The sequence below is a fragment of the Chrysemys picta genome, chromosome 2, assembly GCF_011386835.1.
Source record: "Chrysemys picta bellii isolate R12L10 chromosome 2, ASM1138683v2, whole genome shotgun sequence".
Taxonomy (NCBI): Eukaryota; Metazoa; Chordata; order Testudines; family Emydidae; genus Chrysemys; species Chrysemys picta.
This window is the reverse complement of record NC_088792.1, coordinates 242147542-242163107: the sequence shown is the minus strand read 5'-3', so window position 1 is coordinate 242163107 and position 15566 is coordinate 242147542. Positions and strand designations below refer to the sequence as shown.

Here is a 15566-nt window from a genome sequence, read left to right as displayed (position 1 = left end):
CACTTAAAAAGAAAAAATCAAATGCACAACTACAAAATGGAGAATAACTGACTAGGTGGTAGTACTGCTGAAAAGGAAGTGGTGGTTATAATGGATCACAAATTGAATGAGTCAACAATGTGATGCAGTTGCGAAAAAGGCTAATATAATTATTTGTTATATTAGTAGGATTGTCGTATTTATTATCCCACTCTACTTGACATGGGTGAGGCCTCAGCTGAAATGCTATGTCCAGTTCTGGCCATCACACTTTAGGAAGGATGTGGACAAACTGGAAAGAATCCCGAGAAGAAACAAACAAGACCTTATGAGGAAAGGTTTAAAAAAACTGGGAATGAAGACTGAAAGGGCCCCAATAATAGTCTTCAAATATGTTAAGAGCTGTTATAAAGAGAACTGTGATTGTTTGTCATGTCCACTGAAGATAGGAAAGTAATGGTCTTAATTTGCAGCAAGGGAGAGTTAGGTAAGATATTAGGAAAGTCTTCCTAACTGTAAGAGTAATTAAACTCTGCAATAGGTTATCAAGGGATGTTGTGGAATCCCCATCATGGAAGGTTTCATGGAAGGTTTTTAAGAACAAGTTGGACAAACACCTGTCAGAAATGGTCTAGTTTTACTTGGTCCTTCATCAGCACAAGGAGCTGGACTTCATGGCCTCGAGGTCCCTTGCAAGCCTACATTTCTAGCATTCTATGGTTTCCATCACTGCTCAGCAGCAAATGAATAACTAAGCAGGTTAAAGGGCGGGGGAGATAAAAAAAAATTTATTGAATACTCAGAGGTCCCATGCCCCTTCAACGGTGTTTGATTAGAACACTGTATAGTGGTATGCTTATGAAGAAAAATAAAATCATCTTATTCTCTGAGAACTGATGCTTCCACTACAGACCATCCAAAAATCACAGTCCAATGGGCATAAAATTAAACTTCCCTGTTCTTGTAAATACCCACTTTTTCAAAGCATAAAGCTAGCAAGAAAATTTCAAGCCAACTGTCAATCATTTGTATACTGATAGGATCCACAATAGGTCAGGTACTGTCTACACATACAGGAAGACACCCCTTCTTCCCAATAGGCTTACAAACTGTCTTTAAGTTGTTTTATAATGTCTTTAAATATATTCTAACTGAAAGCTGTGCAGCACCCTGAGTACCTCACTATGGGTTGAGAATGGAATGTGGCAAAAGGTCAGAGAAAGCTAGCGTTGCCTTTTCACATCCCATTATTTTCCAGTTCTGTCTAAGATTAGAAGTGAATTTGTTAACATTTCTCAAGAAAGATAATTTCATACTGTTTCTAGACCAACTGGAAATCTTGTGAGATAATATAGTTCATCAATCATTAGTTTCATAGTAGACATTTACATTTATTAGGTCATAAACTTTGTGTCAAATAAAGTTGGCAACAGTGTGAAGATATACATACTGTTAATGATTCTCCCCGCCAGAATGCAAATAAATAGAGCTCTTGAAATCTGCAGATATCCGTGGACCATGTTTGCAGATTGCGGGTCAGATGTGGACACAAATTTTGTATCCACGCAGGGCTCTACAGATAAACATCACTGCTTACACTGTAAAATTAGATACATTTGTAATTTGACAAGAGACATAGTGATGCATATTTGCTTCTCAGAGGGAATGATCAAGCCCATAGGCTCCTGAATCGTTATGACTCATCATATAGTATATAGTAGTAGCAGTAGTATTTAACATTATCACCACAATATTACTAAGGTACTACTATATTTAGAAAAATGACGATGCAAAAAGGAACAGCATTACTCAAGAAAGTCTCTGTGAATTCAAAGTCATATTTGATTACTTTTCTGAATAAAATAGTTGTTTACTACTTTCTATTGTTAGAACAGCGGAGCCAATAAAGCTATGAGACAAGGACCTAGATTATTTTCTGTCTTATGCACCATCAGCAGAATTGATAACTAATTTTGAATATGGAATCTTTGTTGCTAATAATATTGTCCAGATCCCTGAGGTTGCAGGGCTTGCAAATTACATATAAACTAAGTAAATTTGATATGTAAATCATTGAGAGACAACATACGTGGACCTCCACAATGATATCTGCACAGCATGTCCGCTTCAAAACAATATTTAATTACAGTGCTTGAAATCAATGATGTGTCATAAAAACCAGAACGCTCCACACGTGGGGAACTTCAAACAATGCATATACTATATCAAAGGGAATTGTAACCAAGTCATGTTACACTTAGTCATTATCTATCTTACAAAATTTAGACAGTACATCAACTGCTTGTTTCCCTTAGCAATAAGAGTAAACCATTTTTGTGGCTTGAATAAGAAAGCAATTAAGTTATTTTAAAATGTGGGAAATGCCAACTGCCATGAGTGGGCCTACGCTTTGTTCTACTCTGTGCCAAATTTTTGGAGCTGTGAAGGAAGAAACTTCCCAGAAAATTAATTACAAATTCAAATAAACATTGTTTGTAAAATATAAAACAAAGGTGTGTAACATGCTACTCACCTATAGTGCTACAAATAATTTGCTCACATGTATCCGCTGCATTTGCATTTTCTCTGAGCATGCAAGTAGCTGGAAATTTTCTTTATGCTAACTAAGATGACAGCTATTGTAAATGCTTCGACCAGAAAGAGCTGCCTTTTTGAATAGTTTAAGAAAGTGCTTTGTTCAACTATCTCTTCTTAACACCATTGATTAACTAAAGTGTCAGGCATGCTGTTGTTTGAAATCCTTTCCCCAACCCACAGCCCCCAAAACCTTATTCAGTTCTACAGAAAATCCTGACCCTTATAAACAAACTTAGCAAACAGATCTTGCACCAAGTTGGCTTTCTGGGGATGCAGGAGGGAAATTGAATTCTCTACTTAGGTTGCAGAGCAACAGCAGAGCTGCTTTGTGGCAGATACTACAGCCTTGGGGCAGATACTACAGCCTTGGGGCTTCTATGATTTTCATATCCCCTGTGCTACCCTTTACCTGTGTGGAAGCACATTCCCTGGCCATGTCTGAAGTGACTTTCCTGAAACGCTCCATGTAGTGGGGCTCAGACAACCACTGTGCAACAGTTGACTGCAGTGTGCAGAGGCGGAGACCTCCATCCTCTCACCCCAAAAGGGAAGAGCACTGGTTCATTGCCTTTGTGACTCTTATCCTTCCACAAGATTTAGTCCAGGGTGAAGAACTTCTACAGTTACCAAGGGCTGCACCTCAACTGGCCAAACTACAGTATGGGGCAAGTATAATCGCCTCCCCTCTAGTGGGCTTCTTTGCATTTGAAGATGTGTTGGAATTGTCCCTCCCTGGCATGGTATGAGCCCAACCAAGTTCTCCACACAGCAGTGCTCAAGGATAGTAGAAGTCGGGGCACAGAAGCTAGGGATGGAAGATCCACTACTACATGGAGCTGTTACACAGGGATCTGCGATTGGGCTGGAGTAGCCTTTGGTGTAGTGATTCTGGAGCTGCTCCATCACCCGGAGAGCAGGATTTCCGTCCCACATGCATCTGTGTAGGGCCTACCCTGCCTACCCCTAAATATATATGTATATAAAGTCTAATAAGGCAACAGAGATTGGGAGGGGTAGTAAAATGTCACATTACATTTATTTAATTTATTTATTTATTTTGGCCTTTTGGAGAGCAACAAAATTGCCTTGGATGTTAGGATAGCCAGTCCTAAAATAGTTCATGCGAGGATTGTCACATACTATTATTGTATCCTTTGCATTGTTACTTTACATTGCTATGATTAATAGGAAGCATGTAGTTGGTTTTAGTGAGGTAGCACCAGTCCACAAGTGAGTGATGTGCCACAATAGTGACTACATGGTCTGTCTTAAACAAGGAGTTTGTGTAATACCTGTGGGCATTATCTTCTATCTCACAGAAGATGCAAGTCAAGCTTGCAGCTTTTTCATATAGTGAGGAGCTGAATGAACTCCTTTATTCCTTTGCCTTCTCTTGACAGCAATAAAGATGCTGTTTACAAAAAGAAGATACAGTGCCTTTCAGATCAAGAACAATTGCTACAGGGCAGCAGCTATCAAATTATTTGGTGTTCCTCTTCGGTAACCAAAGATAGTTATTTTCATAAGCCTCTGGTAAATCTTAATGTTGAGTAGATGTTTAAGTGCCTCAGCCACTGCACTTAGCTTCAAGCAGTGACTTTCAACATTGCAGCTGGGATGCAGGAGGAGACTCTCATATTTATTCCTTCAGACCTGCCAATGTTACACATTTTAAATAACATGGCTATGAACTTCAGCCATTTTTTCCTATTCCTCCAAAAATCTTTTTCTCTCTTTTCAACACTGATCTAGATGTCTTGTCTGCCCCACATCATGTCCTTTAACTCCCCATTGTGTGAGGCTTAACTCTCCATGGCAAGCTCCAGTACTGAGACTTGATGCAAGAGGGTTCTGTGGAATCTTAGGGTTTCCTTGTCTCATGCTTTCCCACACATCTGGCGTGGCATTTCTTGTTATTATTAGAGACAGTCAACATTATTCATGCAAAAAGTTCTTCACAAAACAAGTTGCAAAAAACCCCAACCTGTTGACATTCTGGCCTTTCCCATTTGTTTGCAGACTGTTCCTGTGACATTTTAAATTGATATTTCAATCAAAATTGTAATCTAATTTTTCAACATTATTGACATTTTTCATTTTCTGGACTATTTTACTGAAAACTTGGTTTTTGGTTAAAAAAGTCTCAGATAATTTCATAAAACAAAAGACAAACACAAAAATGGTCTGTTTTGAACCTTGCACAACAGAAACAACTTCAATTGTTTTCACAAAATTGTTTTCCCAATTTTAAATCAATGATTTGTATTTCAGTAGCATTTACGGATGGCACATTCAATTGTGGTCCCACAGTTCTTGATGCTGTACAAACACCTAGTAAGAGAATCTCTGCCTCCAGGAGCATCCTGCTTAACTAGACAGCCAATAGAGACAAAGGAATTGTCATCCTGATTTTGTAGACAGGAAACCAAGGACTGCAGTGCACAGATCATGCAGGAAGCCTGTGGCAGGGAAGTGAACCCAGATCCTTATTCTAGTGCCTTAACCACAAGACCATTATTCTCAACCAGACTGCTCTTATCTTGGATCAATCATTCTCACTCCCAGCTGTCAAATTCCTCCTTGACAACCACTTATTTTGCCTGGTTCTTATGTTCCAGTTATCCACCATTGTCTAGAGTGAACTACTCCTCCATTTTGATCCCACCTTATTTCCTTAAAAAAAAATTAAAATAAGAAAAATCAGAATGTGTAATATTTGTTTACCGCACAATAGGATTAATGTTATTTCCCTTCTTGTAATGTAACCCTTCTTACTCCTTCCTCTATCACTTCCCTTTGCTTGTTATCATCATATCGTAGATATATACATTTTAGATTTTATATGTATATGTATATATAAAGTAAGTACATACAATGGAGGGTGATACCATAATAGTGCATACATATTAAAGTATATAATAATATTTGCCATACAATGCTATATGAGATCCAGGTATTATTTCCTATTTCAAGTTGTCAAGGTGTCACCCCCACTCTGAACTTTAGGGTACAGAGGTGGGGACCTGCATGAGATAACTCCTAAGCTTATTTACCAGCTTAGATCTAGTAGCTGCCACCACCAAATAGTTTAAACAAATGGTTATGGGAGAATCATTTGGAAACTCTGCCTTCTCCCCAACTATTTCCCCAGTCTTTATCCCCCTTTTCCTGGCAGGATTGAGACTGATTCACCTCCCACCAATTCCTGGTGTGCCCAGATCCAAAAAAAAAAAAAAACCCTTGGATCTTAAAACAAGGAAAAATCAATCAGGTTCTTAAAAGAAGACTTTTAATTAAAGAAAAAGGGTGAAAGGAATACTTCTGTGAGATTAGCATGCAAGCTACTCTCACAGACAACAGATTCAAAACACAGAGGATGTCCCTCTGGGCAAAACCTTAGTTACACAAAGAAACCCAATTTGATTCTCCCTCTATGCAAAAAGAAGTCACAAAAGAAAATAAACATAATCTAATACATTCCTTCTCTAAACACTTACTACTTTTAAGAAATGTTAGATGGCTGATTCCTGGATCCTTCACTCCGGCACAAACTTTTCTGAACAGACCAAAGACTGATTTCCCTCCTCCCTCTTTGAAAACATCTTGTTCCCCCATTGGTTTCTCTGGTCAGGTGTCAGCTAGGCTATGTGAACTTCTTAACCCTTTACAGGTAAAAGAGGAATTAACCCTTAACTGTCTGTTTATGACACAAGTTTATGGAAATATTGCACTATTCCAGATACTATATGGTAGCTGTTGTGGAAATTTTGTCTGTAATGTGATTGCTGTAAAATATTTATGAAGCACTGACACAATATTAGAGGGGCCCATATTTTGTACATAAAATTTTAAAATACTCATTTTCTCTAGCATATGTAAGTATTTCAGAGTAGACTATTCCATGGCATTCACTGACCTGTTTGCCATTTTCTTGAACACTTCAAGGTTGAACAAATGACAGCACAGGGAGGCTTAATTCCACAAAAGAGTGACACAAGGGAGATAGCATTATTCAGGAGCTAATTTTCAAATAAACAATGTGCAAAATTTCAGTACAATTAACACTTATGTTCATTGCCAGTTACTAATTCTCTGTCACTTCCAATGCACACAGTTCCCTGGGTGGATTCAATTCATACTGATACCTAAACCATAACAAGCAGGAGCTACAGTAAACTGAAAGTACAGGCATCATAGACTGGAACCATTTTTGCCAAATCCTGGAACTAATTTTTACTACTGACTCCTAATCAGCTGAAAATACAGATTTATAATGCAAACACTGAGAAATCTTGAATTAGAGATATCCTAGACACCAATCTCTAAACCCGGAGTTAAACTAATATTATTGAAATTGATGTAGGAATGAATTGCTTGAATATACAGCAAATAAAACATTCATAAATCGTGGAAATTTTCTTTCTGAAAACTGCTATTTATCGTAATTTTTAAAGGGACCAGTGGTGACATAAATCCTATCTGGAACTTCTACCTGCAGCTTTCAGAACTGTCAGATTTTCTGTAGTGCAATGAAAAACTCCCAGTGGCTGACCAAATGAAACAGTTCCCTGAGCTCACCTGGAAGCATTAATCTTTTGGACACACTGAATCAACTGCTAATTTCATGTCTGTCATTTTTATGGAAATAAAAGTTTTAAAGCCTTCAAGTTCTGTTATTTTAAAATATGTTTTTAGTAAAAAAAAAAAAAAGATTGTCTGTTTTTATAATTTTTTTTTTTACAGTCAGTTTTACGTTTTAGGACTGAGTGGTCCCATTAAATATAAGGGGATAAAGCTCTGACAATGTCAGAACAGCCTGTTAACTCCTAATGTTTGGACAGTTAATGTATAGTTCCCCGTTCAGCAACCTTTTATCATCAGAAAAACTTTTGTACTCTTAAGTGTGGTCTTGGATACTGCTAAATTTTAAATATATTTATTCTGGACTGATAGCCATAGTATTATTAGTGTGAATCTTAGAAGCTCAATGCCCACACTTATATTCTGTTGTGACATAAATTTACAATCCTTTTCTTTAATAGCCCATACTGCTGCTTTACCAAACTCTCTCTATATAATAATCCTGTGGATACAAATATTTGTGCTATTGTTTCATTAGCAATTACTCTTAGGTGGCAAAAGTAGTGGTTGTTATTTTCTGATGAAGAATTCTGAGCGTGACATTTTCAGAAGTGCCCAATGTTAGCATAACACTGTTCTCACTGAAGTCATTGGCAAAACTGACTTCAAAGAGAGCAGATGTAGGTCAGTGCCAATGGCTTTGGAAAGTGCCATGTATGCTTATATCACATAGTATGATAAATTCCATCTGGTTTAAACATCTTGAATAAGAGGCTGCAGAAAAAGGTCTTAACTTTTTTTGGAAAGTGCTGAGATGAAATTTGTGAACATACAATAAGAAGCTAAAATAAGTGCAGCCTTGCATACTTCTGCCTACCTCAAACATCACTTCATGGTCACTGTCAACTTGAGAATGCTGGCTTTCTTTAAGAAAAAGGAATAAACAATGAATCCAAAGGAGCCCACTATCCCTGAGTGGTTTTGTTCCTGGTTATATAGCTGCCATTGCCTATTATAAAGAAGATACATATAAGCCCCTGCAAAAGTGATCCAAATAATAATGAGAAATTACAGCTAGGTTTACATAAGAACATAACATAAGAAAGGCCGTACCGGGTCAGACCAAAGGTCCATCTAGCCCAGTATCCTGTCTACCGACAGTGGCCAATGCCAGGTGCCCCAGAGGGAGTGAACCTAACAGGCAATGATCAAGTGATCTCTCTCCTGCCATCCATCTCCACCCTCTGACAGACAGGCTAGGGACACCATTCCTTACCCGTCCTTGCTAATAGCCATTAATGGACTTAACCACCATAAATTTATCCAGTTCTCTTTTAAACGCTGTTATAGTCCTAGCCTTCACAACCTCCTCAGGTAAGGAGTTTCACAAGTTGACCTTGTGCTGCGTGAAGAAGAACTTCCTTTTATTTGTTTTAAACCTGCTGCCTATTAATTTCATTTAATGACCGCTAGTTCTTGTATTATGGGAATAAGTAAATAACTTTTCCTTATCCACTTTCTCCACATCACTCATGATTTTATATACCTCTATCATATCCCCCCTTAGTCTCCTCTTTTCCAAGCTGAAGAGTCCTAGCCTCTTTAATCTCTCCTCATATGGGACCCGTTCCAAACCCTTAATCATTTTAGTTGCCCTTTTCTGAACCTTTTCTAGTGCCAGTATATCTTTTTTGAGATGAGGAGACCACATCTGTACGCAGTATTCGAGATGAGGGCGTACCATCGATTTATATAAGGGCAATAATATATTCTCAGTCTTATTCTCTATCTCCTTTTTAATGATTCCTAACATCCTGTTTGCTTTTTTGACCGCCTCTGCACACTGCGTGGACATTTTCAGAGAACTATCCACGATGACTCCAAGATCTTTTTCCTGACTTCTTGTAGCTAAATTAGCCCCCATCATATTGTATGTATAGTTGGGGTTATTTTTTCCAATGTGCACTAAATTTCATTTGCCATTTTGTTGCCCAATCACTTAGTTTTGTGAGATCTTTTTGAAGTTCTTCACAGTCTGCTTTGGTCTTAACTATCTTGAGCAGTTTAGTATCATGGGCAAACTTTGCCACCTCACTGTTTACCCCTTTCTCCAGATCATTTATGAATAAGTTGAATAGGATCGGTCCGAGGACTGACCGTTGGGGAACACCACTAGTTACCCCTCTCCATTCTGAGAATTTACCATTAATTCCTACCCTTTGTTCCCTGTCTTTTAACCAGTTCTCAATCCATGAAAGGACCTTCCCTTTTATCCCATGGCAGCTTAATTTACATAAAGCCTTTGGTGAGGGACCTTGTCAAAGGCTTTCTGGAAATCTAAGTACACTATGTCCACTGGATCCCTCCTGTCCACATGTTTGTTGACCCCTTCAAAGAATTCTAATAGATTAGTAAGACACGATTTCCCTTTACAGAAACCATGTTGACTATTGCTCAACAGTTTATGTTTTTCTATGTGTCAGACAATTTTATTCTTAACTATTCTTTCGACTAATTTGCCTGGTACAGACGTTAGACTTACCGGTCTGTAATTGCCGGGATCACCTCTAGAGCCCTTTTTAAATATTGGCATTACATTAGCTAAGTTCCAGTCACTGGGTACAGAAGCTGATTTAAAGGACAGGTTACAAACCTTAGTTAACCATTCCGAACTTCACAGTTGAGTTCTTTCAGAACTCTTGGGTGAATGCCATCTGGTCCCGGTGACTTGTTAATGTTAAGTTTATCAATTAATTCCAAAACCTCCTCTCGTGACACTTCAATCCGTGACAGTTCCTCAGATTTGTCACCTACAAAAGCCAGCTCAGGTTTGGGAATCTCCCTAACATCGTCAGCCGTGAAGACTGAAGCAAAGAATCCATTTAGTTTCTCCGCAATGACTTTATCGTCTTTAAGCGCTCCTTTCGTATCTCGATCATCAAGGGGCCCCACTGGTTGTTTAGCAGGCTTCCTGCTTCTGATGTACTTAAAAAACATTTTGTTATTACCTTTTGGAGTTTTTGGCTAGCCGTTCTTCAAACTCCTTTTCTTATTACATTCTTGCACTTAATTTGGCAGTGTTTATTCTCCTTTCTATTTGCCTCACTAGGATTTGACTTCCACTTTTTAAAGGAAGTCTTTTTATCTCTCACTGCTTCTTTTACATGGTTGTTAAGCCACCGTGGCTCTTTTTTAGTTCTTTTACTGTGTTTCTTAATTTGGGGTTTACATTGAAGTTGGGCCTCTATTATGGTGTCTTTAAAAAGCATCCATGCAGCTTGCAGGGATTTCACTTTAGTCACTGTACCTTTTAACTTCTGTTTAACTAACCCCCTCATTTTTGCATAGTTCCCCCTTTTGAAATTAAATGCCACAGTGTTGGGCTGTTGAGATGTTCTTCCCACCACAGGGATATTGAATGCTATTGTATTATGGTCACTATTTCCAAGCGTCCTGCTATAGTTACCTCTTGGACCAGCTCCTGCACTCCACTCAGGACTAAATCTAGAGTTGCCTCTCCCCTATGCTGTATTCTGTTAATTCCGAGATCAAAAGGACATCTTAACATTTAAATGAAATATAAAAATAGTGATATCACTGTATTCATCTCTGTTTGAAATGTATAGCAAATTACTTGCGAATGGTGGAAAACAGGCAATTGCCTTATGTTAATCCCTATAGCTAATTACCAGTGAAAGTTAGAAAATAGGTCTACTTCAAAGTCTCAATGATTGCCTACTGTTCACCTCAGGCCTCTGAGCTGTCAAGAGAAGACCTGGAACTGTATAAAAGTGTCTTGGATCCTGATCCTTTTTATCTCAGATCTGCTTGATGCTTTACCCAGGGGAAGCTTGGGTCATAAGATTGAGATCTCCAGTCCCCTCTGGATCATCCTCAATATGAACATTGAACTATAATTTATGGACTAATTCTGAAATAACTCTTTGCAACTGCAAAGCTCACCATCTCTACTATGAAACTGATCTCAGAACTGTACTCATGTCTGTATGTATGCTGATCTTCTAACCAATACTCTCTCTCTTTTCTTTATTAATAAATGTTAGCTTAGTTAATAAGGATTGGCTGTAAGCGTGTATTTGGTTAAGATCTGAAATATTCATTAACCTGGGAAGTAATGTGTCTGATCCTTTGGAATTGGTAGAACTTTATTATATGAATAATAAGATATTCAGTAATCCTCATCATATTTGACTTGGGTGTTGGGGTGGAGGCCTAAGGCTGGGTTGCTTTAAGGGAACTGTGTTGTTGGCTTCTGGGTAACAAGTAAGGTATTATGTGCTGGCTTGTTACATGTAAGTATTGGAATATCTACCAGCATTGGGGATTGCCTGCCCCATTCTTTGCAGTATACCCTAATTGAGTAACCTCAGGGTGGCTCCCCTGGGACTCTGGTCACACTTAGGGCTTGTCTACACTGGCACTTTACAGTGCTGCAACTGTCTCGCTCAGGAGTGTGAAAAAACACCCCCCAGATGCAGCAAGTTTCAGGGCTCCCAGCACTGGTAGCCACGCTGGTCACGGAGGTGGTTTTTTTAGAGCACTGGAAGCCACAGCAGCACTTTAACGTCGCCAGTGAAGACCTGCCCTTACTCACTGGACTACATTGCTTCACATACTGTATTTGTTGTAAGAAACTTCCCATTGCCACTGCATACGGTGTTCCACAAAGGAATAAAAATAAGACTACAGTTACACCAAAAAGTAGATATTAGTAAACATATTCATTCGCTTTATCTTCTTATTCCACGTAGAATCATTAGGCACAACCTTCATAACTACTACAGGATCAACAATAGCAATTAACTTCTCATTTTTCCTGTGCCTTTTTCTCTGCCTTTCCTTTTTGTTGCTCCTTAGAAACTTTTGTTTAGCAGTATAAAGTGTTCCAAAGCCTGAGGTTAATAAAGAGAGATCAGAAACTGCACCACACAAACATTTTCTCATTTTCAAGTTGACAAAAATGGCCAGTTGCCAAGAGCAAACATCAGTAAACTAGTGGAAACAAATGTTTACTTCAGAATATTTACAAGCTTTAATCTTGGAGGAATCAGTCGCTCTATTTTGAGGGTGTTTTGTTTTGTTTCCATTATTTATCCAGGTCTGTCCGGCAAAAATTAGATACTAACTGCAATCCCATATGTGGCATGTAGCCCAGATGGCTTCATTTCTGTTTTATGCTTATATTCAGATGACAAATGAATTTGTCTGAAAATTTATCCTAAATGGAAATGTTAATCTAACCTTCTGCACTTACATGACATGAAAATATCTCACCAAACCCTGTGAAAAGTGTGTAAATCCTTTTCTAAAATGAATAAAATAAACACACACAGAGTATACTCTGAGGAATTATTATTATTTGGCTTAATTTGTGCTGGGTGCTTACAAAACCACTGCTTAAATTGTGCTGAGCCCTGGAACCTTTAGGCTTGGCAGGTCATAGCCCTGGCAGCTCTGGGCAGTGCTTAATTTGTGCTGGGGCTTGCTAGGGCTGAGCCATGGCACCTCTGGGCTTGTCACGTCAGTTGCTGTTCTTGGCATGGGCATCATGCCACCTCACCCACACCCCTTTGTAAAGCCAGCAGCACGCTGAGCCTGCCAGATGCCCAGCGGCTGCAACTAAATCAGTGTAAGCTGAGCTCCCGCATCCTGGGCTGTGAGACCTTTAAGGCTGGGGTTGCCATTGGCCCCTACCAAGATATGTTCCAACTAGGGCTGTCAAGAGATTAAAAAAATTAATTGTGATTAATTGCGCTGTTAAACAATAATAGAATACCATTTATTTAAATATTTTGGATGTTTTCTACATTTTCAAATAAATTCATTCCAATTACAACCCAGAATACAAAGTGTACAGTGCTCACTTTATATTTATTTTTGATTACAAATATTTGCACTGTAAAAAACAAAAGAAATAGTATATTTCAATTCACCTCATACAAGTACTGTAGTGCAATCTCTTTATCACGAAAATGCAACTTACAAATGTAGAATTATATACAAAAAATAAACTGCATTCAAAAATAAAACTATGTCAAACTTTAGAGCCAAGACATCCATCAGTCCTACTTCTTGTTCAGCCAATCGCTCAGACAAGAAGTTTTTTTAAATTTGCAGGAGATAATACTGCCTGCTTCTTGTTTACTATGTCACCTGACAGTGAGAAGCAGCATTTGCATGGCTCTGTTGTAGCCGGCATTGCAAGATATGTATGTGCTACATGCACTAAAGATTCATATGTCCCTTCATGCTTCAACCACCAGAGGACATGCGTCCAGTGCTGATAATGGGTTCTGCTCAATAACGATCCAAAGCAGTGCAGACCGACACATGTTCCTTTTCATCATGTGAGTCAGATGCCAGCATCAGAAAGTTGATTTTCTTTTTTGGTGGTTCAGGTTCTGTAATTTCTGCATTCAAGTGTTGCTCTTTTAAGACTTCTGAAAGCATGCTCCACACCTTGTCCCTCTCAGATTTTGGAAGGCACTTCAGATTCTCAAACCTTGGGTCGAGTGCTGTGGCTATCTTTAGAAATTTCACATTGGTACCTTGTTTGCGTTTTGTCAAATTTGCTGTGAAAGTGTTCTTATAATGAACAACATGTGCTGGGTCATCATCCAATACTGTTATAACATGAAATATATGGCAGAATTCGGGTAAAACAGAACAGGAGACATACAATTCTCAAGGAGTTCAGTCACAAATATAATTAATGCATTATTTTTTTAACAAACATCATTAGCATGGAGGCTCGTCCTCTGGAATCATGGCCGAAGCATGAAGGGGCATACAAATGTTTAGCATATCTGGCAAGTAAATACTTTGCAATGCCGGCTACAAAAGTGCCATGCGAACGCCTGTTCTCACTTTCAGGTGACATTTTAAATAAGAAGCCAGCAGCATTATCTCCCGTAAATGTAAACAAACTGGTTTGTCTTAGCGATTGGCTGAACAAGAAGTAGGACTGAGTGGACTTGTAGGCTGTAAAGTTTTACATTGTTTTGTTTTTGAGTGCACTTATTTAACAAAAAAATTCTACATTTGTTAGTTGCACTTTCATGATAAAGAGATTTCACTACAGTACTTGTATGACATGAATTGAAAAATACTATTTCTTTTGTTTATTTTTACAGTGCAAATATTTGTAATAAAAATAATAATATAAAGCGAGCAGTGTACACTTTGTATTTGTACTGTAACTGAAATCAATATATTTGTAAATGTAGAAAAACATGAACAATATTTAATAAATTTCAATTGTTATTCTATTGTTTAACGGTGCGCTTAAAACTGCGATGAATTTCGATTAATTTTTTTGATCACGATTAATTTTTTTGAGTTAATTGCAGGAGTTAACTGCAATTAATCAACAGCCCTATTTCCAACATGTTCTGGAGGACAGTCACAAACAAAAGGCCAGCCAATGCCTCAGCCAAGTGTCAATGAGATCAAAGGGACCATCACCTGATTAAGTGGCCACTCTTCAGCAGGAGAGAGGGTGTGGGCAAAAGATCTACATTTTGACAAAGAAGTAGTTTAAGGTTCCTGGCCACACCAACTTTCTGTCTCCTGAACATCAGCTGGAGCTAATTCTTGCACAAGAGAAAGGGCTATAAAAATGGGGAAAGCAGATGCCTCAAATTATCTCCCCCTTGCATCTCTACCCACAGCATCATCAACAAAGGAAGCAGCATTGGACGAGAGGTGGGGGGTGGGAGGGGAGATCCTGACTGAAAGAGGTTCAGCCAGTAAGGCTGCTGGAACATGCGGTGAGAGAAACCTTTGCTTTGTTAGTTGCCTTTTACCTTTTATTTCTTTGTAACCAATGCATATGTCTCATTACTTTTAGTCACCTAAAATCTTTCTTCTGTAGTTAATAAACTTGTTTTGTTGTTCTATCTAAACCAGTATGTGTTTGGATTGAAGTGTTTGGGAAACTCCATTTGGCATAATTAGATTTGTGCATATCATTTTCTATTAATAAATGACGGACTTTATATGAGCTTGTATTGTCCAGGAGAGAGCTGGGCAGTATAAGACATGCATTTCTGGGGAAAAATCTGGGGCTGGAAATTTGCTGTTGTTGCTCTGCTGTGTAATTCATGAGTGGCTGGCTATAGCACTCATGCAGTATAGCTGGGAGTGATTTACATGTTGGCGACTGTTTGTGAGTGACCAGGAGTGGTAGCTGTCACAGCGAAGCAAGGTAAAAGGCACCCCAGGTTGGAAAATTAAGAGGACACAGCTGTCCATTAGTGCAGATTGTACCCTGGATAATCTCACATATTCCTTCGTCAAGATTCTTTAGTTAACACTAAATACAGGGTAAATACGCAAAAGATTTTACTCTATTTGATATCTGAAGCACATATGGGGAACTAATAACT

The 15566-nt window shown here is 38.5% G+C and overlaps 1 protein-coding gene across 30 annotated transcripts in view; it reads right to left on the bottom strand.

Annotated features, from left to right (window-relative positions):
* RALYL (RALY RNA binding protein like) overlaps positions 1-15566 on the bottom strand; it is a 598747-nt gene that overhangs the window by 122537 nt on the left and 460644 nt on the right. Inside the window, exon 1 of one of the 30 annotated variants that reach the window (XM_042844612.2) lies at positions 6075-6143. The exons of the other annotated variants lie outside the window; for them this stretch is intronic. The gene's annotated coding sequence lies outside the window, so the exon portion shown is untranslated. Of the gene's footprint in view, positions 1-6074; positions 6144-15566 lie in introns of those variants that run through there. 30 annotated transcript variants of the gene reach the window in all.